At 43.4% G+C, this 10,085-nt stretch overlaps 1 non-coding gene across 1 annotated transcript; it reads left to right on the top strand.

Moving 5' to 3' along the window:
- Positions 1-425: 425 nt before the first annotated feature.
- Positions 426-534, top strand: LOC141597874 (small nucleolar RNA R71). The gene has a single exon (XR_012523086.1). It is a non-coding gene; the product is annotated as a small nucleolar RNA R71 (small nucleolar RNA).
- Positions 535-10,085: the final 9,551 nt, after the last annotated feature.

The raw sequence follows: 10,085 nt of genomic DNA, 5'->3' as shown, positions 1-10,085 counted from the left end.
GGTTAGCCTCTAAATTTTCTAACTGCTTCACAAAATTCTTTGCAGATTCAATCCCAGCTTCTTCTATTTTCGTGACTTGAACCAAAAGAGCTCGGACTATTTCTCTCAATTCCGCGGTCTCATCTGAGTTATGAACAGGAATTTCAATTTCTCTCTCGGGAACCTTAGAAGTCTCGAGCTTCTCGAGCCGGGCTGTAATAGAAGCTATGAGTGTCGCAACGACACTCATTTCATCACTTTGCTTTCGCGAGTTTCCACGTGAACTCCCAAACTCAGCTCTATGGACTGCCATCTCCTCAATGGTGTTCCAACCTTTATTCTGACCAGTATTATTTTGGAACCTACCATTCACAGCTGCATCCAGGATAACCTTATAGTCATCATATAAGGAATTGTAGAATAAGTTGCAAAGGTACCACTGCTGGAAACCATGGTGAGTGACAGATCGAACCAAACCCTTGAAACGTCCCCATGCTTCACAAAATTCCTCATCAGGTCCTTGCTGGAAATTTGTAATTTTACTTCTCAAGGCATCAGTCTTTGCAAGTGGGAAGTATTTTTTGTAGAAAGCTAATGCTAGAGATGTCCAATCTGTGACTCCAGCTGCTACCTTATCAAGGTAGCGGTACCAATCTCGCGCAGAATCCTTCAAGGAGTACAAGAAAATCATCCCCTTTACTTCATCTTGGGTCACCCCAAATGCATATGGTATGGAACAACAAGAATCAGAAAATTTCCATATTCTTCAAAGGATCCTCGTCCGGTAGACCAGCAAACTGATTTCGCTCCACTAAATCGATATAGGAGGAACGAAATTCGAAGTGACCAATAGTAGGGGTGGGTAAAATGTATCCCTTTGGAACATGCTGCTCTTGTGGCTGGAGATTGTCATATATTGTAGTCATGTTCGCAAAACTGAGTGTACTCAAGTCTTCCTCTCAAAACCTGTCTTCTAACTGTGCAAAAGCAAAACTAGAAGTAAGAGTAAGCAACGGTCTCAAGGAACCAAAGTTTCTTGAGACAAGAAAAATAAACCAAAAATAAAGCAAACAGAATTACACCGTCTCCCCGGCAACGGCGCCAAAATTTGATACCGTCGTTTTGTATCAAAATTAAATTTATATTCCAAACTAAAACTATAACTAGTGATAGTAAGGGTCGAACCACAGAGAGACAAGATCAATTCTATTTGCTAATTTTTAATCTATTGAAGTAACAATCAAATGGGGGGTTTTTGAATTTGTTTGATTCGAGATACTAATTGACAAAATAAGAAATTTCTCAAATAAGATAAAAGAGAGATCAGGAACTTCGGTTCACCATGGCTAAGGTCGGGTCAAAAAGATAGCAGAGGTCTTGTGATACGGTCTCAGAGAACATGAGCAAGTCTTTCGATCAACGCTCAAATTTAACCTTACGGTCTTCTAATTCCCTAGAATTTCTCAAAGCTTTCGCTCAAGGGAAATTCCAAATCTAATGATAACCTAACTACTAATCTTTCAATCTAGCAAGAAAGGTTTATCAAAAGAAAACAAGATCGATATGGAAGAAAATCATACTAATAAAATTGACCCTAATTTACGCCATAGCTCACCTAGTTCCCAATCAAGATAATTAGCTATGCATGATTAAAACTATAACAATTGCAAAATTAAAGACAACGAATAAAATTGACATGATTGAAATTGAAATTAAGACAAAAGATCAAAACTGAATTGCTTGAATGTAAACTAGTAACAACAAGATTTAAATTGATAAGAAACAAGAGAAGAAGGAAATTGCATAAAGCTTACTAAAGGATTGATGAACAAAGTAATTGAAATTGAAATACGTCGTCTGACTTTCTTGTCTCCAAAACTAGATCTAAACTTCAGTTCTTGAATAATAAAAAACATAACCTAAATTATTGTTGCCTTCTACTGATAAACGTCCCTCCAAAAGTTAATTACAAGTGGGCTTTCAAAAGTCTAACACGTAAAATAAATCACAGCTGCGCAGCCTGGTCGATCGACCAGGTGGCATGGTCGATCGACCAGCCAGTACAATGCCGTCTCTTCTGCTCAACTTCCACGGTCGATCGACTGAGCAAGATAGTCGATCAACCAACTACACTGTGCAATAACATCCTTTTCTCTTCAAAACAGCCTCTTCATTCCATGCACGCATCCCGAGGTGAACAAGTTTAAACTCCCATTTTCCAAGTTTCCATAAAGTTGCTTCCGGAGGACGATTTAAGCTTGATTTAGCTTACTTCTACTAATTCCTACAATAAATCATAGAAATTCCAAAGTAAACAGTTTCGGGAGAAATAGTAGCTTTAAGCTAACAAATAAGCATAGAAATACGTGTCAAAACTTCAAATAAAGTGTATAGAATATGCACGTATCAGTGAGTTGTTCATACCTTCGACGGGTCCATTCCGCCTCAGGAACTTGACTCTCCAGTAGGATGCGTAGAGATGGGATCTCTAACTCTACCGGCTGAACCGCCTCCACACCGTATGCTAGGTAGAAGGGTGTGGTGCCTGTCGGTGTTCGAATGGAGGTTCGGTATCCCCAGAGTGCGAATGGGAGTTTGCTCGGCCAATCGTGGTAGTTGTCTTGCATTTTCTTGATAATGGTGATAAGAGTTTTGTTCGTTGCCTCCACCGCTCCGTTGGTTTGGGGACGGTAGGGGGATAATTGGTGTCATTTGATCTTTTATTTGTCCAGCAAGGCTTGTGTTTCCGCCCTAAAGTGAGAGCCTTGATCGCTGATGATTTCATGGGGTACTCCATATCTGCAGATGATGTTGTTTTGGATGAACTGGGCCACTTGTTTGGTGGTCAAGACTGCATATGACTGCGCTTCTACCCATTTGGTGAAATAGTCGATGGCGACGAGGACGAAGCAATGCCCCTTAGTGCCTATCGGGTTGACTTTTTCGATGATGTCGATGCCCCAGGTTGAGAAAGGCCAGGGTGATGTCATGGTGTATAAAAGGGATGGGGGTATGTGTTGTATGTTGGCGAAGATTTGGCAATTGTGGCAATGTTTGACGTAGTTACGACAATCGGCTTCCATGGTGGTCCAATAGTAGCCTAGCCGCATGATCTTTCAGATCAGCATCATTGCGCTCATGTGAGGGCCACATTCTCCATCGTGAACCTCTATCATGATTTTTTTGGCTTTGCGATGGTCAATGCAAAGGAGGAGAATCCCTTGGGGTGTTCTTTTGTATAATTGGTATTGGTTTATCACGAATTGTGATGCAAGTAAACGGATGGCTCTTTGTCCTCTTAGATCAGAGTTGGGAGGGAATTCGTTTTTGGTTTTGTAGTTGAGGATGGCTTGGTACCAGGGTTCATCATGGTTTTCCTCGTCGTTGTTGATGTCATAGATGTGAGCTGGCTTGCTCCTTCTCTCGACACATATGGGCATCAATGTCATGTCGTCAGGTATGTTAATGAGCGCGGCAAGTTTTGCTAGGGCATCAGCAAATTGATTTTCCTCTCGTGGCAAGTGGAAGTAGTCAACTTGGTCGAAGAACTCGGCCTCTTGATTGATCTTTGCTTGGTAGGGAGCTAAGCTGTCACTTCGGATTTTCCATGATCCAGACACCTGATTGATGATGAGTGAGGAATCGCCGTGGACCCTCAGTCTCTTGATGCCAAGTGTTATGGCTGCTTGTAGGCCGATGAGGCATGCTTCATATTCGGCGGCATTGTTGGTGACGGCAAAGTCTAGCTTGACTGAGATCGGAACATGTTCCCCCTCTGGTGATATTAGAAGGATTCCTACCCCGAAACCTCTCAGATTAGATGCACCATCAAAGTATAGGTCCCATGCGTTGGAGTCGGCACAAAGGATGTCTTCGTCAGGAAGTGACCATGTGTCGGTTGCTAGATCCTCGTGGACGGGATTTTCTGCTAGGAAATCGGCGACTGCCCTTCCCTTGATAACCTTCAGGGGTACGAACTTGAGATCAAACTCGGATAGCATGAGTGTCCATCTAGACAGCCTTCCATTTAGTACGGGTTTTTCGAAGATGTATTTGACCGGGTCCATCTTGGAGTAGATGTGAACCGTGTAACTGAGCATGTAATGTCGCAGCTTCTTTGTTGACCATACTAGGGCAAGGCATGTCTTTTCCAGTTGGGTGTACCTCATCTCATAGTCGATGAACTTCTTGTTGATGTAGTAGATGGCTCGTTCTTCGTCGTCGACTGTTTTTGCTAGCATTGCTCCCATGGCCGTGTCGGTGACAACCAGGTACAGGGATAAAGGAATCCCTTGTTGAGGTGGCATGAGGACAGGAGGTTTGGATAGGATGTCCTTTATCCTGTCGAAGGCCTTTTGATAATCGTCATCCCAATCGGCGTGATCGGAGGTATGAAGTTTTTTGAAGATTGGTTCGCAAATCATGGTGAGCTTGGCTATGAAGCGGCTGATGTATTGGACCTGGCCGAGAAATCCCCGAATCTCCTTCTCGTTCTTAGGCCGAGGCATTTGCTGAAGGGCTTTGATTTTGGTTGGATCAATTTCAATGCCTCTTATACTGACGACATGTCCCAAGAGTTTTCCGGAGGTGACTCCGAATGCACATTTCTGAGGATTTAGTCTCATGTTATATTTCCGCAGACGAGCGAAGAATTTCCGAAGGGCGTTGATGTGGCCGTCCCGTTCTTTTGCTTTGACGATCATATCATCGACATATACCTCTACCTCCTTGTGCATCATATCATGTAAGAGAGTGGTAGCGGTTCTTTGATAGGTAGCTCCGGCATTGATGAGGCCGAAGGGCATGGCCGTATAGGAATATGTACCCCACTATGTAGTGAATGCAGTCTTGTGCATGTCTTCCTCAGCCATTTTGATCTGGTTGTACCCGGCATACCCGTCCATAAATGATAGGAGAGCGTGCTCGGCGGTATTGTCCACCAGGATGTCAACATGTGGCAAAGGGAAGTCGTCCTTTGGACTCGCCTTGTTCAGATCCCTGAAGTCGACGCAAACCCGATTTCTCTCGTCTTTCTTTGGTACAGGAACAATGTTGGCAACCCAGTCGGAATACTCCGACACTTTGATGAAACCGGCCTTGAACTGTTTATCCACTTCTTCTTTGATTTTCAGGGCCCACTCTGGGCGCATTCGGCGCAGCTTTTGCTTCACGGGTTTGGCTCCGGGCTTAATGGGTATTCTGTGCTCTGAAATTTCCCTGTCAATCCCAGGCATATCTCTGTAGGACCAGGCGAATACGTCCTTGTATTCGTGTAGGAGGTCAATGAACTGTTGTCTTTCCGAGGGGTCAAGGGTTGTCCCTATCCTAAGTTCTTGACTTGTGTTGTCGGTTCCTACGTTAATAGGTTCGGTCTCATCAATGATGGGGGTCCTGGTTTCCCGTTTGTCAAGTTCTTTGGCTAAGTGAGGTGGGTAGTCACTCAAGTCAAATTCCTAATAGTCATTTAGAATTGCATTGCAGTTAAATTGAGAGGAGTCATAAGCAAACTTAGCGCCAGTTAAGTTGACACGAGCGAAAAGCTCGGGCAGGACAGATATCTGATGGTCAGCCAGAGGTGACACAGCAGAGGAGGTGGCCCCTGAAACAGGCTCCAGGTTGTCACCTTCCATGGGAGTGGGGACGACCCTAGTTGACTCAGCCTCTGAAGCAGCCACAAGTTTGTGATAAAACAGTGGGAAAGGGACCTTGACCGGGACATCAGGAGTGCTAGGAGCTATGATAGACTCTGACTCTGACTCCAACTCAGATTCTTCTTCACTTCCCTCTTTGAACATAGGGCCTTCTCCAGTCGTAATCTTGAGAATGCGGTCTTGGCGATCGGTCCACTTGACGGTTTTCCTCCAGCCTTGTGTAGCTTTCTCTGGGTCAGTATTAGAGATTAAGGCGGTAGGGTCAAACTGATTGTCCTTCAGATCAATGTTGATGATGTCCTCATAGTCGAGGTGCTTGATGTTATCTTCCCCAAAGAGGAGAGTGACAGCTTGTCCGTCGAGGCACGGGGACGATTTAGACTCGGTTGATGCAGCTTCGGTGTTGTTGAGGGATGATGTGTGGGTAAATATCCGTATACTACCCTTTAATTGCAGGACTATAACGTAAATTTAAACATGCAATTTATAGTCATAAAACGAAAAAACATAATGAAAAGATTAATGTATAGAAATCAACCTCGGGTCCTTTGATGCACGGCGTAAAGAACAGAAATCAAACCAGATTCCCTCCTAATTGTTGCACCCAAGACTTGTCCGAGATATGCCCTTGGCTAGATGGTGTTCTCCGATTGCCTTGCAATATTGGGAGAACTGATGTGAGGTTTTCGAGATGTGAGATCTAGGTTTCAGAGAGCAATAATCTCCAAAACCCTAATTTTCTGTAAAATGAAATTCTCTCGGTCAAAAGGAGAGGGAGTCTCTCCTTTTGTTTGGTTCGGCTGGACCGAGTATGAGGAGAGCCCGTGGGCTTTTTGATTTCCTCTTCACTAGAACTCGTGGTCCGAATCCCAATGGCTAAATGCATATGACACGGTCTGATTATAAACTGTTATCGGTTATCGGAAATTAAGGCATCAACTAATAATACGGGTTAGCTGAATTATTAATACGTGTCCGACAAAACAGTATTGTATAATTATATTCAATATGCATTTAATTAAATATAAGACGTTTATATTCAATTTTACGAATTAACTGGTTAATTCGTCTTAGCCCATGATATTTAATCCGTATTAAATATAATATCTCAACATCACATTTTGACTAATTACTAGTCAAATAACTCGGACTAACTGGTTAGTCAATTTTGCATCTTACTGACAAGTATTTTCATACCGTCACATCTCTCGAACGTATCCTATAGGTGTGACTTTTAGGGACCAGTTGATCACCGCCATCTGTATGACAATAACGTCAAACTTATCTAGCAAGCCAACCGTTATTGATAAACGTGGATCAACTGATAATAATACCAAAAGTATGCCCTTTGATCCTTTTAGAGGTTTATAAGTCCTTGCACTAACTGTTAAGGACACCAACCCCAACAAGCTCCCACTTGTCCGTACAAGTGTATGTGCAATGACGTTATCCGCACTAACTGGAGGACACAAGCTCCAACAAACTCCCACTTGTCCGTACAAGTGTATGTGCGATAACCGATTCTCATATTCATTTAAAATTTCTCCCACTCAATGTAAAACAATTTGCAGATCTGGATCCACAAAGGTCGTATTTTACAATCGATCTGTATCTAGAGTGGTTTCCCCGACTAGAGAGTAACTTAACTAATAAAACGAATCCGTATCCGAGCATGGCCATGCATTTCAGTTACAGCTCCTCGAGTGGCCCTGAGAAATATCGAGTACCCGATAAAGGCTGAATATTTCCTTCAACTCGACTCCTTCCGATCTAAGCACAGCATGAAATGACCCAGAAAAAATCTACTTGGCCCCCTGTTACGGATGACCGTGAGAAAGAAACCAAAGTCACCCAAAATCTGCCGTAGTCTCAAGAGACAATCGATAGTCAAAAGAATCGACTCTTAGGATCACCATGGAAGTCCTATCCACGACCGGCAAATAATGTTATAAAACATTTAGGACTCCACGTCGATGTCACAATGGTGTCCTACGAGATATCCGTATAACTCGCCTCTGTGATTGGTCAGTCAACCGGTTGACTTATGGCTCGTTGAACCCACCATCAACCAACGTCACAAAATAATTGCCAGAGTTATCAGCTCATGTGGGCAATTAAGGACTAAAAAGATATGATGTTTGTTCAGTTCACTTTGTGGTGTTCAAAATTGTCGTACAATTCCACATGAAAAACAATATATATATAAAATATCAAAACGATGATGTCGTATAGAGTACAAGAGAGAATGAATCTGATCCATAAAAGAGTACTACAACTCAGGAACACGTTCGATTCCCATGGAATTTACGTGCCCTTCATGCTTATCTTGTCGTAATGCTTTAGTGAGAGGATCTGCTATGTTATCATCTGAAGCAATCTTTTCTATCACTACTTCCTTTTGCTCCACGTAATCCCGGATTAGATGAGCTTTCCGTTGTACATGTCTAGACGCAACATAGTACTCGGACTCGATCGTAGAATCTGCTTGTAACACTTTGCTTGGAACTCTTCCAAATGATCGTAGCGCGCCATTAAGAGTAAAAACGAATCCAGACTGAGATTTCGAGTCATCTCGATCCGTTTGGAAGCTAGCATCTGCGTAACCGGTTGCGCATGGCTTTTGTTCGCCTCCATAAGTCAATGCCCAATCTTTAGTCCTCCGTAGGTACTTAAGAATGTTCTTGACACCAGACAATGTGATTCACCGGATCTTTGTTGGAATCGACTTGTCATACTCAATGCATATGCCACGTCCGGACGTGTACATATCATGGCATACATGATTGATCCTATTGCCGAAGCATAAGGAATCCGTGTCATGCGCTCTTTCTCTTCCGGTGTCTCTGGTGCCTGAGACTTGCTCAAATGCACCCCTGGAGCCATAGGAAGGAACCCCTTCTTGGAGTTAGTCATGCTTTGAATCTCTCTAGGACTTTGTCTATGTAAGACTCTGATCGAGAGATGACATCCGTCGTGATCTATCTCGATAGATACGGATGCCTAGAATTCTTTGTGCCTCTCCCAGATCTTTCATCTGGAAATGGTTTTTCAACCATACTTTCACCGAAGTTAAGAGAGGTATGTCATTCCCAATCAGGAGTATGTCGTCAACATACAATATTAGGAAGACAATCTTGCTCCCACTCGACTTGATATATAGACATGGTTCCTCGACCGATCGAGTAAATCCATTGTCTTTTATCACTTGGTCGAAGCGATGATTCCAACTCCTTGATGCTTGCTTAAGTCCATAAATGGAACGCTTAAGTTTGCACACTTTCTTAGGATGTACTGGATCAATGAAACCTTCGGGTTGTACCATGTACAACTCTTCCTCCAAAAAGCCGTTTAAGAAGGCGGTTTTCACGTCCATTTGCCAAATTTCATAGTCATGAAAAGCGGCGATCGCTAAGATAATCCGAATGGAACGCAGCATGACTACGGGTGCAAAAATCTCATCGTAGTGCAAACCTGGCACTTGGGTGAAACCTTTAGCAACTAGTCGTGCTTTATAGATATCTTGTTGACCTTCCACGAAATGCTTTATCTTGTAAAGCCATTTGCATTGAAGGGGACGAACCTTAGCGAGCAAGTCAACAAGATCCCACACGTTGTTCTCATACATGGAGTCCATCTCGGATTGCATGGCCTCAAGCCATAGCTTTGAGTCAGAACTAGTCATGGCACCTTTATAGGTTGCGGGTTCACTACTCGTTAAGAGTAGAACGTCATCTATGTCATGGTCCTCGACCATACCAATGTATCTGTCCGGAGGAATAGAGACTCTTCCCGACCTCCTAGGTTCCTCAGGAATATTCACCGCAGCCGGGATTGAAGGAACAGGTTCCTCCAATGGTTGCTCGGTGTTTGGTTCTGGAATCTCCGACACGTCGAAGGTTCTATCACTCTTTGCATTCTCGAGAAATTCCTTCTCTAAGAATGTCGCACTAGCTAGCAACAACAAAAACGCGTTGTTCGGTTGGCGAATAGAAGTAATGACCAAGCGTTCCTTTAGGATAACCTATAAAGTATGTCTTGACCGATCGCGGGCCGAGCTTATCCTCGTGTCACCACTTGACATAAGCCTCGCAGCCCCAAACCCGTATAAAGGACAAGTTAGGGACCGTTCCCTTCCATAGTTCATATGGAGTCTTGTCAACAGCTTTAGACGGACTTCGGTTAAGTATTAGAGCGGCTGACATAAGAGCATAACCCCATAATGAATCAGGTAAAACCGTGTGACTCATCATGGATCGAACCATATCAAGTAGTGTTCGATATCTCCGTTCGGACACACCATTCAATTGAGGTGTTCCAGGTGGAGTTAACTGTAGGGCAATCCCACAGTCTTTGAGGTGTTGATCAAACTCGTGAGAAAGATACTCGCCACCACGATCCGAACGCAGTGTTTTAATCTTCCTACCTAATAGGTTCTGTACCCTATTCTGGTATTCC

The sequence above is a fragment of the Silene latifolia genome, chromosome 8 (genome assembly GCF_048544455.1).
Source record: "Silene latifolia isolate original U9 population chromosome 8, ASM4854445v1, whole genome shotgun sequence".
Classification (NCBI taxonomy): Eukaryota; Viridiplantae; Streptophyta; class Magnoliopsida; order Caryophyllales; family Caryophyllaceae; genus Silene; species Silene latifolia.
The sequence above is the reverse complement of the archived record's forward strand: the minus strand, read 5'-3'. Positions and strand labels throughout refer to the sequence as shown.